Raw genomic sequence first — 22,132 nt, 5'->3', positions numbered from 1 at the left:
TGACATGTTGGAAAATCATGACTGCATTCATATTTTTAAAATCTCAAATTTTACCAATAAGCAGGTAATTTGCTACATATACGAAGTGTTTATCAAAATTCCTTTTAAGGTTATTTTCACTGTTATAAGAAAAGAAAAGCATTGCAAGGCATCTCCTGTTTACAGGGTGTCTAAGACAGAAATGGAAGTTTTTCCTGCCCCTTTTATTCTGATATTATCTATAAGCATGCTCTTAAAAACTACTATCCCTCATACTTTAAAGTGTACTTATATCTTTTTTTTTTGTATAACCCAGAAACTGTAAGCCTGTAACAATTCTTTAAAAATCAAATTGACTAGGTCAGACAAATTTTAAACTACAAAAGAAAATGCAGTTTTTATTTTAGCTTCCTTTAGGAAATTATTTCTGAAATGTTACACTTTATTTTCACAAATATATTCCAATCCAAAGTCTGTTCAGTATGCATCTTAACGTCTTTGCACTATAATTCTCCTGGATATTCTGCAGTATCCTTTGGCCAAGGGCAATAAAATTTTGACAAGACTTAATCAAATATTACTGCCTTATATTTTATATCCTTCAGGTCAACATGTTAGCCATGTTAATGACACAAGGTTTTTATCACCTGGAATTCATAGTTTCAAAAATGTAAACATTATAATGACTGGGAACTTCTATAGAAGTTGGTAGGAATAGAGAAAGAAAATACAAAAATAATTTATAATTGAATAACTATAAATATTGCAGTGATGATTTTTAAAAATCTGCTTGAATAGGTTTGACCCAGTTATCAAAATGCTTGAGGGGAGGAAAAAAAAGTAACTACCCCATCTAGCAGTTCTCAGTTTAGATATTCTTCCTCAACCAAGCTTGATAAACAGACTTTTGTTTTAGCCTCAGAACATAATTCTACTGTCTATAAAAAAACGTGAAGGTACAGGCCTGCAAGTAAGTTTCCAACAACAGCACTATGTTTTTTGCTATCCAAAGAATACCAAAGGTAGTGAATGTGGTTATATATTTTTAGTAAGCTCTCAGAAATACATTTAACAACTTAACTTGAGGACTATAACAAGGCTTTAAGATGACTTTAAAGCAGAGCTAATCCTGGACTTATCTCCGAACTCCAGGCAACCTTAACAGCATCCACATGGAAAATGTTGAAATGTGTGAAATAAGCTGGGACTTAACCTCAGAGATAGGATATATTTGAACCTGACAATTCTCTAAACTCTGTATACCCAGATGAATGCAAGTTCAAATTAAGGATCATCACAGGAGAGTTGCTGACACATTCTCCGAAATGCAAGTATGGAGGTATTGTCATGCACTGGGTACACACATACACACACACTCACACTCACACACACTCACTCACTCTTGCCCTGATTGTTTTAAACTTCCCAGTCAAGAAAAGTAAGTAATCGAGTTTTTAAGTTCACAAAGACCTATTATGCTCCATGTACTAGTTAGAGAAAAAATTAGAGACTTGAAACTATCCTCCCAATCTAGAAAATCCACTAACTTAAAAAAAAATCAGTTTACTTTTCTGCCTATAGCATAGATCTTTGCTGCCTAAAGTGTGGTCCACAAACTAGCAGCATCAGCATCACATTAAAGCTTATTAGAAATTCAGAATTTCAGACCCCATCCAGATATATCACAATCATCATTTTAACCAGATCTATGTGTAATTTTTATGTAAATCAAAGTTTCAGAATATGTTTCAAATTGGAGTTGAAGCTTCAGTGAGTAATATGGATGCATAAATAGCATAACTTCAAAAAACTCCTGTTTCTTATACTTGTTATTATGAAATAACTTTTTTCTATTTGTTTTTTTATGTAATTGATGCTGTTTATTGCATAATCGATATTGCATTTATAAATCTGTAAAGATTGGAATCAAATTTGTGGACATTTGTACTGCCTTTTTATGAACTCATTTTATAGCATTTTATATGTAATTTCAAGTTACTGGCATTACTCCCTCCCTCGCCAATTTCCTTCTTTGTTATACAAATACCTTCCAACATTTTATAGATCTATTTTGCTTTGGAATCATTCAATAAATATCATGCCAAGTTGAAAAAGAGAAGTGCGTGTGGGTGTGTGGGTGTGTGTAAAGCGATTTCTTTAAAGGTCCATGTTACTTACCATAAAAAAATCTTAAACTCTTTACATGGTTGAGTGTGTATAAATCTTTAAAATCTTTTAAATCAATTCACAAATGATCTGAGTCTTGAGTTTCAGGTTCTATTTTACTCAAATAGTCTACAAGTATATATTAAGGAAAGTTTTCATAAGCAGACAAATCAGCACAAGTTTTATAACCATTCAGAGTTGGAAGATATCATCAGTGTGAAAAGGTTGTAAAATAGGTGAAGAATGGTAGTGCATTTTTATTTTGTATGATAAAATACTAACACTAGAGTGCACATAAAAATTCTGAGATGACAGTCAACAAAAATGTTTTAGTGCTGGTATTCTATCAGATATTCCACTAGACTATGAGACGAGCAATTTTTATGTCTTGGATTTATTGAGAGCTAGTCACCGTAAATGAATCTTAGAATTGTTTAGATTTATTATTCATACATATTTTAAATTCTAAGGATAATTGTATTTTAAAATCAAGATAACATTAAAAACTAATAGCAGAAACTAAGAAAATATTATAAAAGACAACTGAGTACTTTTCTATTTAGTAATTTAGCATCATCTGCTAAAGAATTGAAAGAAAGCTGTTCCTTTTTTCTGATAATAAATTCATATATCATGTTGCATAATGGTCAAATGTGTCATTTTAATAAAATAGTTCTATTTTACCAATTAGTTTAGCATTTGCAGTCAAATGGGAGTCTAAGACACAGAGTGACACTGTTTCCTAGGGTCATAAATATGAATTTAAAACAGTAGTGTATTCTCAAGGTCAGAGAAAAACAAGCCTACCACCTACACAAGTAAGTTTTGGAAGTTATGACGTTAACTCATAAAAAGTCTCTTTGCATTCATAAAATATAACCATCAGTTGCAGAATACATTTCAAGTAGGATCTGTCTCAGAAGACAAAACTCTTTCATAATTTCTCCCCCTCTATTTTTAAATTAAAATTTGAATCTCACATGGTATAGATGTTTATGTAAACCAAAGAATTTATCTGACAAAAATCTTGAGAGTTATGGATCCTTGTTGAGCTTTCCCTTTGCCCTAATGTTTGGAGTAGCATTCTGTTATATTATCGGTTTCCTCTACAGAGCTAATGTGAGTAATATCTCCAATTTTGAAGTGTTACTGAGGGTTGCACACACATTTACAATCCTCATGATTACTACTAGAATGCTTTATTTAGTCCAGTACAAACCTTTTTTAAGTTGGCGCTTATTTTACTACTTAGTATAGAGGATCTTGACATAAAGGTATGTGTATTCAGAATGAATTGTGTTTTAAATTAGCCTTTATTATACTGGCACTGATAGTTTCAGAACACTGCCAAAAACATTCTTATGGAAATTTTATTCTTCTGTCTTCTAAAGAAAGTAATTATATATAAAGTCCATAAAATTAATTTCAGGTTCAGTTAAGATTCAGTGGGATTTATATTTAAATTATAAAGATACATTTGTTGAAACTTCCACACAAAGACATTTTTATGTAGTTAGTTTTAGTAAAAACTCCTTTTAAATGTTCTAATACAGAGTGTGAATACGTAGTTTGAGAGAATGTAGCCACCAAAATGAAATGCCTTTAGGCAAATTTTGAACACAAAAATAAGTATTTTGTAAAACTTGTAATAGACTGAAGAGGCAGAGCCTAAGTTCCAGTGTCTAGTTGGCCTGTACATTAGATGTCATGTATAATATTAGAGCAAATTTCAAAGTTGGAAAATTTTATTATTCTCTTTTCCTTTTTTCTTAAAAAAATATTTTGTACTTAAATGAATAAAATCAACAAATTAAAATGTACCGTACCTCTTTTGTGAGGTGTTTTTTAAAACTGCCTGTATAGAGTAGTCAGTCAAATGGTGTTTAAAATATTTATGTTTGCCCAATAAAGTTGCTTCTAAAGTGTTTTTTCTAATATATTTTTTTAAAGAGATGATAAGTCTCATCTAATTGTCCTTTTTCTAACTAATATTTTGCTCATTTGCTGTTTAGTTCGCTGCTTACATATTGATTTGAAGCATGTGAAATTGATTTTTCATAGGACATTAAATGGATGAGTGGCAATTTCATATATTTCTTCCTTCATAACAAGCATCCTAAAACCTATTTATCTTTGGATACAATAATGATTTAGGGCTCGTATTTTAAATCGGTCCTTTTAAAGACAGAGCATGGTAGCCCCCATCATCAGGTGGTAGATACGCTAATTGAGCGTTCCAGTTGCCTTCTCTAAAGAAAAATTTCACATGGTTGAATTAATATGGGTTTAGCATAGAAGGAGATGCTTCTTTTCAAAGCAAAACTGTTACAGTTCACCAATGCCACAAGGGCATGACTTCCTCAAGAAAAATAAATTGTGCATTTTATTTTATGGCAGATTAAATTCCATTTATTTTCCTTGCAGACAGCTGTTTTGAGTAGGGTGTCACTTGAACGAACCATTTTATGGATGTTGGGCTTCAGATCTTAGACAGGCATAACTTTCTCTGATGAAATGAAAGGTTATGTTTTATGATTATTCCTCATGTCAGCAAACCTCAGCTGTGAGCATTAATAATACAGTGTTCAGTATTTCAGGCAGCTCTTTTTGATGTCTAAATATCCATATTCTCTTAATTAAAAAAAATAATTGCATCGACACTGCAAAAAACACAAATATTTTCTTCTTTATCCTGAATTATAACACTTAGAAAATTATCAGTCTCTCATCAGTCAAGATTTTTGATGAGCTGTCATTTTAATCATCGAATTCTTCTGTTTATGAAATATATTTTAACAAGATGTTTCTTAAAAGAATTAAATATTTTCTGTCAAGTGGGTAACAATTCCACAATAGAATAGTAGATAGTATCTTTAAGATGAGGCATTTATAGGTGACATCGTACATTTGTAAGATTTTATAGATTAGTAAAAGGTAACCTCCTCAGTAACACACTAGGTCAATTTTACATGCTTAAATAAAATTTATGACTTTTTATGCTAGAGATGCATGTTTCCCCTTCTCTGTAGTTTTTTCAGACATCTAATTCTGAGAAACTGAAACCGTTCTGATAACTGTCTTGAATTTAGTAAAACCATGATACGATTATATAGACACTCTAGATAATTGAATCTAATTTATTACCCGTTTTTTGTCTTAGGATCAGGATTGAAATAGAAACCATCATTTCACTGTGTATAACAGTGAATAGAAGATGGGAATAGAAGATTCATGAGAATTATAAAAACTTGATTCCAGTATCCATAATGGCCTTCTAAGACAGCAGGGGGCCAATCAGAGCCTTTTTCCTAGAGCAAACAAGGTTTCTAACTTTCTGAAAGACACAAAATAATAAAATTGGTCATAAAACATAGTTAAATATGTTCATGCAGCTTTACATGCTCATGTAAAGTAAAATTTATTGAAGTGAATAGAACTTAGGCTGGCCCTGTGTAGGTCACCTGATTCTGTCTTTATTCTGGATGTATCATTCCAGAGTTAGGCAGCCTTAGAAGGCTGCTTCATTTCACAGAAAACAAGACACTTTTTAGATTGTCCAGGGCCACTCTGGTGTAAAATCTCCGCAGATAATGACAGTCGATCTGGGACGGAGAGAAACTGGTCTGGGAACAAAGGGGGAGTGACTGAGTTCAAGGTAAGCACTCAATACATTTTGGCCATTTTTGTACTTGATATAAAGAGCTGAAATTGAACTAGCTGACCTCTAATTTTATCTCTGAGAACTTTGAGTTCATATTAGTTTCTAAGCTTTATAGGTTATAAAAATTATGAAACAAATAATAGTTTATTTGTTTAAGGACTATTGCCTTTGTATAGTTGCAGAGTGGTAGGAAGACCCCTTTACCTTTACAAAGAACAAACACACTATCTTTAGAGACCTCCGGTGTCCGTATGATGTTGTAAAGTTCCTTCTGAACTTGTGAAACTACCATTAAAAATTGTAACTCTGAGTATTACAAAATCTGGTGAGCCCTTTATATGAGGGTTTATTAACTTCTTAGCTTAAGTAAATAATTCATAATTTATTTTCATTAAATAGATGATTTAGGAAATAAAAATAATTTATTTAAAGTATGTAATACGTTAGTAATACTAAAGTACGTAATACTTCTGCACCTTGTCTTCCTAAGTGGTCTCCCATTCGAGTACTAACCAGGCCCAACCCTTCTTAGCTTCCGAGATCAGACGGGATCGGGCTTATTCAGGGTGGCATGGCCATAGACAGTCCTGTGTTTTTTTAAATCCTGTTTTCTCTACCTGAAACTTATCTCTATAACACTTCTCTTTTTTTCTGTGCCCCTTATTCTAACTAATCTTTAAGACTAATATAACACCTTCAGCCCACTTTCCTGTATACCCTCCCAGGTTACGCCACTTACTAACTGTGAGGCCTTGAAAAGGTTACATTAAAACAATAACAATAACAACAACAACAACAACAAAAACCTGTGACTAAATTCCCCCCAACAGTAAAATGGGGATAATAATGGTGCCAATCTCATAAGATGGTTATTAAGTATTAAACTAAACGTGTATAATGTGCTTGGGCAGTAGACAGCCCATAGAAACTCATAAACCTTTGGAATTATTTTTTATTTACTACCACGGTACTGACTCAATATCACTGCAATTTCCACATTGTTTGGATGTGAGTTTCTATCTATCCTCCCACTACCAGCCAATGAGCTCTTTGAAGAAGAGGATCATCATTTTTTTTTTTCTGATTCTGGATCATAGTCAAAAAAATCACTGTGAATTGAACCAATCTGTATATTTACTCATTTACTCATCCTGAAAGTAGAAATCATTCACTTCTTCGAAATTAAATGTATAAAAATAGGTTTTAGCTATTAGAGTTTGTTTCTCCAGTTCCTTTAATTAATTAAAGTGGATGAGAGGTTCCACAAAATAGAAAATTTTGGCAGTGCATAATAATGACATATGTCAGTGAAAATGGAACTTCCGGGAACAAAGTACACTTCTTTGCAACAGTTATTTCTTAATGTTACAAGCTCATGATCTATTAGGTTACCCCATCTGAGAGAGGTTGTAAGTAATATAGAGTAAGGTATTAATTATTTTAAGCATGTTATTTGATTTTTCCAGGAAAAGATAATTTCAAGAAATAGTAGATGTAATTAAATTAGGATCAGAATTTATTCATAATCAATGTCAAAAGAGTTTTATATTAAACAAAATAAATTTTATTTATTTTGATTGAAAAACTCTTTGATCTCTAGGAATTTTTAATTCCAAAAGCATGACTCCATTAACAGTTGAAAAAAGATAACATTTCTTTAACGTTGAGTCTCAGTGGCAGGATGGTATGGGATGGGAAAAGAAATATTTGTTGAATACATTTTACCCAATATTATATACAAAGATTTAGAATTTTAAATAAAAAGTGTGCTGAGGAATATGTTTCATACCTGATTATCCCTAATCAAAATGAAACTAAAAATATACAATAAGAATGCTCAACTAATGGAAAGAGTAAGATAAATTCATATATAGATATTGTTATATATAACATATATATTATATATAAAATAATAATTCATATATATGATTAAAAAAATTTAAAATAATTTTTATTCAAATTAAAGTAGTATATGTACGGCCCAGTTCCCCACCTGAGACTATCAGCTCCATGAGGGCATATGCGTTGCCTGTTTTTATCACTGCTGTATCCCCAGTGCCTAGAATACAGAACAGTAGGTGTTTAATTAATATTTATTAAATTAATTAATAAATTGTAAATGAAAAAGTTCCCTACATTTTCACAGTAAATGAACTAACTCCCTTAGGGCCCACAGTGCCAACAACACCTCAGTTTCCATCCTTTTCTTGCTCTTCTTCAGATTCTTTTTTGCTGTAAACTCCAAACCTAATATAGTAAATCAGAATCTAAGAAAATCATAATGTATGTAGCTCATTCCTCCAAGTTTTAACTTTTAAGTAAGAACAAAAGTTCATGGAGTCCTATTATTTTTATAACCCTGACAAAACTCGGAGACATTTTAAGAGCTTAAAAAGCCTGGCTGACCCACCTTTATACACAGGGTACAATTGAAGACAATTTCAGCTTCCATTAAGAGCTTTGTTATACACAGGCCATGTCAAAAAACTAAGCCTTATATCACTGTGAAAAAAGCAGCAATTCATCTGCATTCATTTCAAATTGAAACAAGATTATCGAGGATTTGAAATAGATGATTTGACAGCATGTGTTTTGGTGATTGTTAGGATTCAGGAGGGACTTTCTAATGTTTATTTTCTCTCACTTTTTATTACTAAACATCTTATTTCATATCCATATTACTTAAGGTTATATAGAAACTATATGTGTGTATCTGTGTGTGTGTGTGTGTGTGTGTGTGTGGCTTTCTGTTGACTGTTTTTGTATAGATCTGGTTAACATATAAAACAATATATCGGTTTAATTTGAATTTTAGATAAAACTTCAAATCTAACTGGTGTCCTCCTATTCTGGTGGCTAAATCTGGCAAATTCTAACTGGTGTCCTCCTTTTCTGGTGGCTAAATCTGGCAAATTTGTGTATAGATACAAATTACAAAAGTGGTTACAACCATTTAAATTCATTAAATTTAGGAATGTGAAAAAATAATTTTGTTGGTAACTGCCATATTAATGTAAATGACATATTTTATAGTAGTCCTTTTATAAGACATATAATACTCTTTCTGCTTTTCTTAGGATTAAAAAAAAATTATTAACACTTTGCCAGATGCTGATTAATTGATTACTATACGTAGATGAATTGTAGACACATGAAAGTTGTCAAGAAGGCACTCAGGAATACATGAAGGCACTCCAGAATTAGAATTAGTTTCTGAGATTTAAGCTTTAAAATTAACACCTCATGCATTCCAATAGAGAGATGCAAAGCCCCTTAAAAGAGTCATGACCCTCCCCAAACCTCTGAGATCTGACTGCAACTAGATGGCTGGGCCTTCCCCCCACCCTTTGGATACGTCTTATTGTATTGCAAGAGAGAATAAAGGCAAGAGAGGGAGTTCAGCTCCCATGGATATCTAGTGTTTTGCTTCTTCTAGTATTTGTTTCCGTTTGTTGACTAACAAGCAGGATTGTTATTTTCTTCTCATACTGGCCTTATTGAAAGAAAGAAAAGGCCTGCTTATGAGGATGTATTTTCATTTCTATGTGCTTACTCTTATTCATAATTAATTTGAGCTTTTGCTGAGATCTGCTGACAGAACTGGGTTTCAGAAGTTGCACAGTTCAGTCATACTAGACTTTGGCAAATTTACCAAATCATGAATTGTCCCATAAGGCCACTAGATGGACAAGTTTTCTGGAGGTGATACTGTTAAGAGTGTAATGTTGTTCCTATTCATATGCCCGCATGTGATATATGTTTTTAAAAAAACTGCTTTAAACTATGTAAAAGAATTCTGGTCCTATATGTTGTTAAGTATATTTTAATTTCATTCAGTTCTAGTTTTTTAAAAAAAATATCGCCATGTTCTGACTTATGTACAAGAAATTAGGGTAGGGATTATACTAAATCTTTTGTTTACATGGACATATTAATAATGCAGTCATGTTCCATTTTTTACTTCTATGAATGAACAGTCTCCTTGAATTAGTGGTTTAGTTATACCATACAAATCTTAATGCATACATGTTTTCTTCCTAAGAAATTTAAATTAATAAATTGAAATATGTATATGTCTCATTAATGCAGCTCAGAAACAATGTAAATTTATAAAACTCTGAACTTTTTAACTTTTTTGTCAACACCATTAATGCTCTACAAAATGGAAAAGATTCTATTTTTTTTTTTTTCAGTATTAACTAAGGACAAAAAAATGATAGTTAAAATGTGCCTGAGAAATCCTGTTATCTTTTATTACAAAACTGAAAAATATACTAGGAAAGTATATCTATAAATAATATTGGTATAATATTATCAGGAGACAGCTTTGGTTTTTCAATATACCAATAAGTAAGTATTAAATACCTTATGTCAACTTCAGGTACTACTTACCTTCCATAGAAACAGGTCTAGAAATAGTTTTATAATGGTGATTATATAGTCCTTCTAGAAGAGCAAGGATATTGTAAGTGCTTTGATTCTGGAATAACTTTTTCAGTCACCCTTAACCAAAGAGCCACATGAGTTATATGCTATATATTCTGAGATAAAGTTCCAATATTGAATTTATGGTCCTTAAATAATTCTTTATTGCATGTAAAAGAAACACTTGGCAGTTCCAGAGCTTGAGTACCATTCTTAGGACTAGATAACAATGCTTGGAAGCAGCTAAGTAGAATGAGAAAGAGACCTCGACTCGACATCTATTTTATCAGCCTCAAAAGTAAATATAATAATGCACACAGCATTCGAGGGTTGCAGAGAAGATGAAAGATCACCTGTTTAGTTTGTAAACTTTGGGTACAAGATAAATGTTAGTCGATTAAATAATATCAATTGTGTATTTACCTTAAAATATTATATAAAAATATTACATACAATTACATAAAATATTATATAAAAATAGTCAGTGATTCGATGGAAGTCAAATTAATACTTTTTGAAATAAATTAAAAATAAATTGGTGGTTATTTCTCAGTTTACACTTAAATAGTTAAAAACTACCATAATTTTAGTAGCTACTCTATCATAGGTTTATCATAGATTCCTAATGCTTAATAACATAAATTATGAATTTTATGATATACAAAGTGAATAAAGTACATACACATTGACTTATAAAGTATATATACTATCTGCCAAATTTTTAAAAAATTTATATCTGAGAGACTGCATTATGAACTAGATGAAATTAATGCTTGTCTTTTATTTACATGATTATGATTTTAAAAGATCATTTTATTAAATATTTTATGTTGCTCTTTTTTGATGATTTTTACCTAACTCTTTTAATATTCAACTCCAGAATGTTATTCTAGTGGAATTTTACCTATAGTTTATATATTCTTTTATTTATTTTCTTAGTGTACAAAGATATATACTTAACTTTTGTAGAAAATAATAAAAACTTTGACACTAATATGCAATAATTAACATAAGTAATCTATTTTAATGGGATTTCAGTACAAAGAAAAGCTATTCCCTTAAAGTTTTTTAAAATACAATTGGAAGCTGTAAAACATATTCCATATAATTTGCCATGAAAGAAAATTAAGTGACGATCTAAATATGGTCACATTTCAATTTTTTGTTTGTTTTTTCACAATGAAAGCATTTAGAACATCTCATTCTAAAGTAATTTCAGTTTCTTTGTTAATTTTCAACTTGTCAAATTGTTTATTTCTTTTCTTATCTGCAGTAGAATGTTAATGAGAATAAATTTTGTTTTGTGTGAAAATAAATTCATTTTTATAACAGTTAAATTTAAGTGATACTACAGCAAATCTGAACATTATCTTAACAGTGTGTACCCCTGTTGTACTTTCAACTGTATATTTTATTTAACTGCCCTCTGTTAGGCAAAATATATGAATTCATTCAATTCGCTAAAAGCATTCTAACACAAACAGTAATATAAAGGGAAGTTGAATACAGGCATAGTTCAGAGATCTTGTGGGTTTGGCTCCAAACCACTGCAATAAAGTGAATATTGCGATAAAGTAAGTCACATGAATCTTAGGGTTTCCCAGTGCATTTAAAAGTTATGTTTACACTATAATGTAATCTATTATGTATGTAATAGCATTATAATTTTTTTTAAAAAAAAACAGTATACATGCCTTTATTTAAAAATACTATATTGATAAAAAATGCTAATCATCATCTGAGCTTTCAGGGAGTTGTAATCTTTTTGCTGGTGGGGGTTCTCACCTCAGTGTTGATAGCTGCTGATTGATCAGGAAGGAGGTTGTTGAAGATTAGGGTGGCTGTGGCAATTTCTTAAAATAAGACAATAATGAAGTTTGCTGCACTGATTGACTCTCTCTCTCATGAACGATCTCTCTGTAGCACACAATGCTTTTTGATAGCATTTTGTCCACAGATGAACTTCTTTCAAAACTAGTCAATCCTCTCAAATCTGCCACTAAGTTTTTATAATATTCTAAACCCTTTGTTGTCATTTCAACGACCTTCATAGGATCTTCACCAGAAGTAAATTCCATCTTGAGAAACCATTTTCTTTGCTCATCCATAAGAAGCAACTCATCCATTCAAGTTTGATTGTGAGGTTATAGCAATTCATTCACATCTTTAGGCTCCACTTCTAATTCTTGTTCTCTGGCTATTTCTATGACATCTGCAGTTACTTCCTCTGCGGAAATTTTGTGCCCCTCAAAGTCATCCATGTGAGCTGGAATCAACATCTTCCAAACTCCTGTTAATGTTGGTATTTTGACCTCTTTCCAGGATTCATGGGTGTTCTCAATGGCATCTGGAATAGTGAATCCCTTCCAGAAGGTTTATAATTTACTTTGCTCAGATCCATGAGAAAAATCAGGATCTATGAGACTTGTAGCCTTATGAAATATATTTCTTAAATAATAACACTTCAAAATCAAAATGGCATGAAAACAACATGAATCTCATTGTACATCTCTTGTAGACTTGTAGCCTTATGAAATATATTTCTTAAATAATAACACTTCAAAATGGGCCACAGAATGGCATGAAAACAACATGAATCTCATTGTACATCTCCATCAGTGCTCTTGGGTGACCAGGTGCATTGTCAATGAGCGTTCATTTTTTGAAAGGAATCTTTTTTTTCTGAGAAGTAGGTCTCAACAATGAGCTTAAAATATTCAGTAAACCATATTGTAAACAGATGTGCTGTCATCTAGGCTTTGTTTTATTTATAAGACACAAGCAGAGTAGATTTAGCATAGTTCTTAAGGGTCCTAGGATTTTGGGAATGGTAAATGAGCACTGACTTCAAATTAAAGTCACCAGCTGTGTTAGCCCCTAACAAGACAGTTGTCATGTCATTTAAAGCTTTGAAGCCAGGAATTGACTTCTCTCTAGTGGTAATAAAAGTCCTAGATGGCATCTTCTTTCAAGGTAAGACTGTTTCTTCTATATTGAAAATCTGCTGTTTAATGTAGCCACCTTCGTTATTATCTTAGCTAAGTCTGGGTAACTTGCTGCAGCTTCTACTTCAGCACTTGTTGCTTTGCCTTGCACTTTTATGGTATGGAGACAACTCCTTAAACCTCACAAACCAGCCTCTGCTAATGTCAAACTGTTCTTCTGCAGCTTACTCACCTCACTCAGCCTTCATAGAATTGAAGCGAGTTAGAGCTTTGCTCTGGTTTATGCTCTGGCTTCAGGGAATATTGTGACTGGTTTGATCTCTTAACCACTAAAACTTCGCCATATCAGCACTAAAGCTGTTTCACTTTCTTATCATTCATGTGTTTGCTGGAGTAGCACTTTTAATCTCTTTCAAGAACTTTAACTTTGCATTGACAACTTGGCTAACTGGTGCAAGAGCCCTATCTTTCAGCCTGTCTTGGCTTTTGACATGCATTTCTCACTAAACTTAATCATTTCCAGCTTCCGATTTAAAGTAAGAGACATGCAACTCTTTCTTTCACTTGAACTCTTAGAGGCTATTATAAGCTTATTAATTGGCCCCATTTTGATATTGTCATATCTCAGGAAATAGGGAGATTTGAGGAGAGAGAGACAGGGGAATGGCTGTTTGGTGGAGCTGTCAGAACATACACGACATTTATCGATTTAAGGTAACCCTCTTAAAGGAGTGTGGTTCACTGTGCTTCAAAACAATTACAATAATAACATCGAAGAACACTGATCATAGATTACGATGACAAATATAATAATGAAAAAGTTTGAAATATTATGAGAATTACCAAAGTATGACACAAAGACACAAAGTGAGCAAATGTTGGAAAAATGGTGCCAGCAGGCTTGCTTTATGCAGGGTTGAGACAAATCTTCAATTTGTAAAACATGCAGCATCTGTGAAGTACAATAAAGCAAAGCACAATAAAATGAGGTATGCCCGTAAACCTCTAAATATTCCTATAAGGATTATTCCTTATTTTTAGCATTTGTCATTTTCTCTAAGAATTTTGGGCAAAGAAGCTGAGATCTGTGCTTTGGGTAAAATATGATTGGTTGTTTTCCTTAAAAATATTTTCTTTTTCTAATGAAAATTTTATCGATATGTAATTGACATACTATAAAATTTACCATATTAAAGTATACAATTTTGTTTTTTACCGTATTCACAGACTTGTGAAACCATCAGCACTATCCAATTTTTGAATATTTTCAGCACCCCAGAAAGAAAACTGGTACCCAATAACTGTCGCTCCCTGCTCCTCTCTTTCCCAGCTTCTGGTAACCACTAATCTACTTTCGGCCTCTTTGTATTGGCCTTTACTGGACATTTTATATAAATAGAATAATACAATGTGTTTTTTTGTAACTGGCTTTAGCATAGTTTTGAGTTTTATCTATGCCAGAGCATAAATCAATAATTTATTTCTTTTTATGAATTAATACGCCATAAATTGGTATATCCCATTGTATTTGTTGACACATCAGTGGATGGACATTTAAATTGTTTTTGCTTTTTCACTATTATCAGTAAGTCAACTCTGAACATTCTTGTACAAGCTATTATGAGAACATGTTTTCATTACTTTGGATATATACCCAGAAGTCAAGTTGCTTAGCCATATGTATGTTTAACCTTTTGAGGAGCTATGAAACCACTATGGCTGCATCCCCTTCCAATCTATAAGTAAGTTGTGAGCATTTCCATTTCTCCACATGCTCACCCACAATAGTTAAAATCTTTTTTTTTAAGTCATTTTGCTAGGCATGACCTAGTTTCTTACCGAGATTTCAATTTGCATTTTTCTAATGAATAATAATGTCGAGCATCTTTTCATGGCTTGTTTGCCTTCTATTTGCATTTTTGGAGAGTTATATACTCAAATCCCATGCCTGTTTTTTAATTTGGTCTGTTTATTGTCGAGATGCAATGTATTTTTATATATTCTGAATTTATCATATCAAATATATGATTTACAAGTGTATGCTCTCATTGTGTAGATTGATTTTTCACTTTCATAATGTGTCCTTTGAAACACCAAGTTTTTAATTTTGGTGGAATTCAGTTTATCTTTCTGTTTGTTTTTGTCTCTTGTTTGTGCTTTTTGTGTCATATCTAAAAACTCATTGCCTAACAGAAGGTTATAGAAAGTTACTCCTGTGTTTTTCAAAAAGTTTTATACTTTAGTTTTTACATTTATATTTTGACTCATTTGTGTTAATTTTTGCATACTGTGTGAGGTAGGAGTCCAGATTAATTATTTCCAAGTGGCTACCCAGTTGTCCCAGTAGAATTTTTTGAAAAGAATACTCTTTCCTCATTGAATGCTCTAGGCATCCATGTCTAAAACCAAATGACTATAAATGTCATTGATCTGTTTGTTTATCCTTGTATATTATACACTGTAGAGATTACTGTGGTTTTATATAAATTTTGACATTAGGAAGTGTGAGTCTTCCAACTTTGATATTTTTAATTATTATTTTGGCTATTCTGGATCCATTATATCTCATATATTTTAAGATTACCTTGTAAGTTTCTAAAAAAGACAGCTGAATTTTTGGTAGATGTTTCACTGAATTTTTAGATCAAATTAGAAGGCACTGCCATCTAAACAGCATTAAGTCTTCCAATCCATGAACATGGGGTGTCTTCCCATTAATTTAGTTTTCTTTAATATCTTCAACAATGTTTTATAGTTTTCAGAGTATAAGTCTTCAACTTTTGTGAAATTTATTTTGAAGTCTTTTATTCTTTTTGATGGTATAGAAATGGAATTTTTAAAAATTTTTCTTTCCTATTGTTTGTTGTTAGTGTGTTGAATGAATTTTATTTTGTGTATTGACATATACTACAACGTTACAGAAAATGAATATTGACTTTGATTTTTTGTGTGTGAATTTCTCAGGATTTTCTATATACAAGAACATGTCATCTGCAGTTAGAAATTATTTTACTTCTTCCTTTTCAATCTGAATGCCTTTTATTTTTTTTCCTTTCCCGACTGAAAGAATATACTTTATCTTTGATATTGAATCAATTCTTGTTTACATTTCAAAATTGGTAGAGCTCCATTTTGGTGATTCTTTATAATATAAGGTACATATGTAAGTTTATATAAATATATGAGCTACAAGAAGATTTGTTTGTGAAAGAATAAAACATTTATTAAGAAAGTTGTATGTAAAATATTAATTGAAAGTAACTTCTTTATGAAGCAATTACTTAAACACATAAGACATTACATGTTCAAAAGGAAATCATGCCAAATGGAAGCTAGTTTATTTTAACGAGATGTGGTCTTAGCATTTTATCTGCTTCGGCCTGAAATCCAATTTGCTATATTAGTTTTGCTATATTGAGTACTTTCTGCAATTCATGTACAGCTTATTAGAAGAGGTGTTCTTGTCTTAGTAATATGACCATTATTTTGACTGAAACAATTTGTGAGACACTCACTCGCATCTCATATAGGACATCTAATTAATTTTACAAACACGAGATATAGTGTTATCTAGCTGCTGTAGGGAAAAAAAATCAATTGTATCATACATAAGTGACACACAACACGGAAAAAGAAATCATTATCTGTAGAATTAGCTATTTAAAAGTAAGCAACCAGAAAGCTTTCGCAAAATATGTAAATTTTTTTGTGAATTTTCTTTCTTTGGTTATCCTAATCCATAATGGCTTACTGTTTAATCACCCTCCAAATTCAAAATTCAGAAATATGTGATTATATTGGACATAATATCAGGAGCCATGGCCTATATTTGTGTTCATATAAAATCCTTTAGAATAATGTGAGATAAGATATTTGTGCCTAATTTATGGACATTTTAATATGTTTAAAATTTTCCTAACACTATTAATAATAAAAATTAATAAAAAAATATTTAGAAGTTTCTCAACTAGGATGAAATTAATTACTTGTATTCAATCCAAAATGTTTAAAAAATAACAACAGGAAAAAAAAGAGTAAAAGGAATATAATTAAAACAGTAGAAATCATTAAAATAATAAAAAGTATATAATGATGCATTTTAGCAAAACAATAATTGTTTTGTTTTGTTTTAAAGACTAATAGTAGGCCCGATCCCATCTTATCTCGGAAGCTAAGCAGGGTCTGTCAGGCCCGGTTAGTACTTGGATAGAGACCACCTAGGAAGACCAGGTGCTGTAGGCATAAAATATAAAAAACAAGAGATTGTAAGCTGACAAGTTCATTGCAATCTGTGAGGTCAACCAAGGGTTGCTTCATTTAAAAAAAAATAAAAATAAAAAGACTAATAATAGGAAAATTTTCCTTAGATTTATTGCAAAAATGAAGAGTATGCATATTTATTAAAAGGTTAGAAATTAAATAGGCAATATAAATAAAAATAAAGTAGAAAACTAATAACTTCTGTTTATGGAGCAATCAAAATAAAATGAATAGACGTAAATAACACATAAGTTAATGCTGAAATCCAACCAAGTGTTTGGCTAATTCTGAGGAGAGGAGGGTGTAGTTGATATCACTGAAAATTATATGGCAATTTTCACCTTAAACTCAAAAGTTTTATTTCTTAAAAAATAAAAATATTTGTGCCTTAAGTTAAAGGTATTGATTGACAAAGCAAGATGGTGGATATATGGCTATGTTTATGCATTACAATTTATTATAATAACATGAATTTAATTGAGTAAAGAGTTGTTAGAAAGCATTAAAATTAAGTTATTACCAAAAAAAAGCCCTATAGTTTACCCTTTAAAAAAATGAAACGTCAGTTTTCTTTTTAAAGTTATTGCTTTCTATGTTCCCATTTCACCACTTGAATTTAAGTTACTGACAACTTCACGTTGTGTGATGAATTGCTTGGAAGTGGCTAATGATATACTTTCTAACGTGTATTGTGGTTCAATTCTAAAAACTGCTGATAAAAGCATTTTTTCTTTTTTAAATTTTATTTTTCTTATTAGTTAAATTTGTTTTAGCAAAATAAAGTTTACAATATATTTTAACCATAGAAAAATAACATGACATACTTTTTAAGGCTGCAATCTATTATTTTGAAATTTAAGTTATTTTTCTAACTTAGTAGTATTTCTGTCTCCTTTAACATACTCTTAGATTTTCATGGATTATATGTGAAAAAAAGCAACTACAAACTGTTTAGAATTGAGTTACCAGAACAAAAACGGTATTTAGGAAAAGGCATAAATGTAACTAATGATGACTTAAAATGTTATACTTTGTTCAAGTGAGAGGCATAAAGTAGAAAGGTTAATTAGTTGTGTTAAATTAACAAGGAGAAACAGGGAATGCCAAAACATTTTACACTGAGGCTTGTAGGAGTTTTGATTACAAATAGAGCATGTAAACCAGAAATCTTGGCTTTCTCTAATAAGTCATAATGAAAAGTTAAAATCCATAAAGTAAGGTAAAAGACTTTAATGGAGAAATAGAGAGGAGTAGTTAATTGTTTTAAAATAAGTCAATGTTACTTAAAATTTTTCAACACATTAAATTATAACAATGCTAAAAAGACTAACTTATAGACTAGATGAATACGAACCATCCTGTTCCTAAAATTTTAATAGGCTTGATGTTGAAGTTGCTATGGACAACTAAGGAGCTACTGGTGTACAATGGGAATATATCTGACAAATATATTTTAAAAGCTCCTACTTTTGCCTTACTTGTAACTCTGTATTGCCAACCACATGGAAAAGTAAGAGAGACTTTATACTGAGTCATTGGATAGTGCACATTGCTCAAAAAATGAAATATACAATGAGTTCAAGAATCTTACCCAACAAAGTCTCAAAGGAACTAAAATGAATTCCCTCACCAAATGATTTCCAGTGTTGATGAAAAGGACATGCAGATGGGAGAAATAAACTAAAATATCACTAATCAATAAATATTTTATCTTAAAAATTTAAAAACAGTTCTAATTAAAAATTCTTCTTTTTCTATATCAAGGGACATTCCAATTATACTCTGAAAACATATTAAGAACGGAAAATATGTGAAACTTCAGATCCTCAATTTCTGTCAGGAAAGAGGTGGTAAAGTCCCTTAGAAATATTTAAAGAATAAAAGTGTTGCTTCGGCTGAAAGTTTTTCTGGGAGAGAAAACCATACCTGGATAATGAAGGGATTTGTGTAAAAATCTGTGTTCCCAGCTCTTATAGTGACATAATTATATACTTGAAATAGCCCTGGCTCTAGTGTCAGATTATGTGGATTTGAATCTCTACTTTTTTGGTTTATGACTTTGTGACCTTTAGGAAGAGACAAAAGTTTTCTCCACTTCTTTTTTCTCATGTTTCTTATGAAGATTATTATGATGGTTTTGTAATCAACATGTAAAGTGTCTGGCCCCTAGGAGAAAAAACTTGAGAAAAGTGAGAACATGATAAGCACTTCAAGAACTGGGCAAATTATTCATCCACAAATCTATCCCAAGACTCAAAAATTGCCTCCTCTGCTAATTTTCAGAAGTCTAAAAATTTCTAAATTTTGCCACAGTTTTATGCTAACTTTATAATTAGTTAACATTACTTTCATTTTTCATATTTTTATTTTCATGGAAAAGTATTTTCAAATGTTTTCATGAAAGTGAATTATAAGTATAAAAATTACTTTTTTATTCACATAGGATAATGTGATAGCCATAGAGTTTATGTGACATAAATACATCTGTTCCCAATTTTTTTAAAGACAAGATATGTGGAAATTAGAGGTAGGCCTGTAATCTACGTTCTCTTTTTACCACTTGGGAAAGAAAGAAGGGTGAACCAGGTGCACTTGCTTCTGAGCATGCTAATGATGCTTTTCTGACAAACACACTAATGGTATTACCAACAGAGAATACTTATGTATGAAATGATTTTGGCAGAGTATGTTTGGTCTGTTTTGACTGTTCATATAGTGCCTGCCACATTGAAATTACAGCTATTAATATTTATATTTTAAAGTGAACTCATCATCTGTGGTTTTTTCAAATTATAAGTTATTTTTTAACAGATGCAGAATAAAACATCATATACTTCAGAATTAATTTGTTTTAAAAAAGCTCAACCAACTTGGATTAAAAGAGTCCATCTATAACTGAATAAAATTATTTTTTATTAAATTTATTAGGGTGACATTGGTTAATAAAATTATATAGGTTTCAAGCGTACAATTCAATAAAACATCATCTGTATATTGCATTGTGTGTTCACCACCCAAAGTTAAATCTTCCATTGTAACATATTTGACCCGTTTTACCCATATCTACCTCTGCCTCAACCTTTCCCCCCGGTAACCACTATTGTCTGTTTATGAGTTTTTGTTTGATTGTATGTCTTGTTCATTTGTTACTTTCATTTTTATGTCCCACATATGTTAAATTTTTTCTGTCTGAATTATTTTGTTTAGCCTGATAATCTCAAGATCCATCCATGTTGTTTGAAATGGCAGTATTTCATCTTTTCTTATGGCCGAGTAATATTCCATTTTATATATGTATCACCTCTTTATCCAGTCATCTATTGAAAGACACTTAGGTTGTATCCATCATCTATATTTAAAGTTTCTTCTTTTAATATATAAGAAGGTATTAGAATACACAGCAGTTTTCTCCCAACTTTAAATGATTTAAATTTGTATTATTGAAATTATTGATACTACAAAGCAACTGACATTAGAGTCTTCTCAAAAGAAACTCATACTGACAGGCTATCATTATCTTTGGAAGCATTTTATATTTATAATTAAAGTGATAGTTAATGTATGTCAAAGAGGCCATCACCACCATATCTTAGTTAATACTTAGATTCTTAAGTCCTCACATTTTCATAATGCAAAGTTTAATACAATAGTTACAAATACCATGATGCTTTGTAGGGTTAAAAATCTGTCATATAACAGATTTATAAAGAATGTGTAAAGATTGAAAAAATAACTCAATTTTACTTAATAAGGATAAACAGAAAATTTATAACTTATTTATCTTTTTGTATTTTTGTTTTTAATTTTAATCAGAATTCTTTAAATATAAATTAATATTATATTTTTATTGTTAGAATGTAACTTTTAGTAAAATCCTATCTTACTCTTGGCAATATGCAATTTTCTCTTGAACATATTACTCTTTAAATTATTAGCATCAAAGACATTTAACAATTTTAGACTTTTTTCCTAAAGTTAAATATATTCTAATATATCAAACCTTTGAAAACAATGATGACCATGTATATTGTTTCCTGTAGAAGGATAAGCAACATGCCTTAATGTAGCTAATAAATAATAAACAATAATATCTGCTTGTCCCAAATTCCCAAGATAATAATTGATATAAGAGATGAAGTAGTATAGATTTAAAGAGGAGTAGATAGCACAGTTTCCTGTGAAACTGGCAGTTTTTTAAAAGATTTAATCATTAATATAATTTTCCTGCAAATCAGCCTACATCAACAATTGTTGATACACAAACTGCAACCACTTCTCTGATATGAAAACAAACGAGTCTATAACATTGGAAACTGAGGGCTTTGTTTCCTGACTTCACATAGAGGTCAGTCAACCAGCTGCAGTAGCTAGATCAACCTTTACAGAAGGGAAGGTGGTTAAATTGTCCTAGAACTCCTCTCAGCAGTCTAAAAGGCTGCAGGAAACACTCAGGCACACCCACCTTTACCAGCCTCAGAGAAGGCTCCTGCTCTAATAGCCAAAAATTGTGTATCTTGAATATGTATGTTTTATTTTGTGCTAACTATAAAACACTGGCATCAGCTTCCACTTCCTCCTTGACCCTAATCCTCCTTTATTCAAGCTGAGCAACCAAAGGTCTTTTCTAAGTGATTATTTCATATAGCTAGGAAATCTGCCTTCTCTCCATCTAAAGCCTGTATAACTATAATTACTT

The 22,132-nt window shown here is 31.1% G+C and overlaps 1 protein-coding gene and 1 pseudogene across 3 annotated transcripts in view; one reads left to right on the top strand and one right to left on the bottom strand.

Annotated features, from left to right (window-relative positions):
• GALNTL6 (polypeptide N-acetylgalactosaminyltransferase like 6) overlaps positions 1–22,132 on the top strand; it is an 881,484-nt gene that overhangs the window by 372,898 nt on the left and 486,454 nt on the right. The window lies entirely within an intron of this gene.
• Positions 6,271–6,389, bottom strand: LOC118612672 (annotated as a pseudogene).

The sequence above is a fragment of the Rousettus aegyptiacus genome, unplaced genomic scaffold, assembly GCF_014176215.1.
Source record: "Rousettus aegyptiacus isolate mRouAeg1 unplaced genomic scaffold, mRouAeg1.p scaffold_m13_p_16, whole genome shotgun sequence".
Classification (NCBI taxonomy): Eukaryota; Metazoa; Chordata; class Mammalia; order Chiroptera; family Pteropodidae; genus Rousettus; species Rousettus aegyptiacus.
Note: the sequence above shows the minus strand (reverse complement) of the source record. Positions and strands in the feature narration are given on the sequence as shown.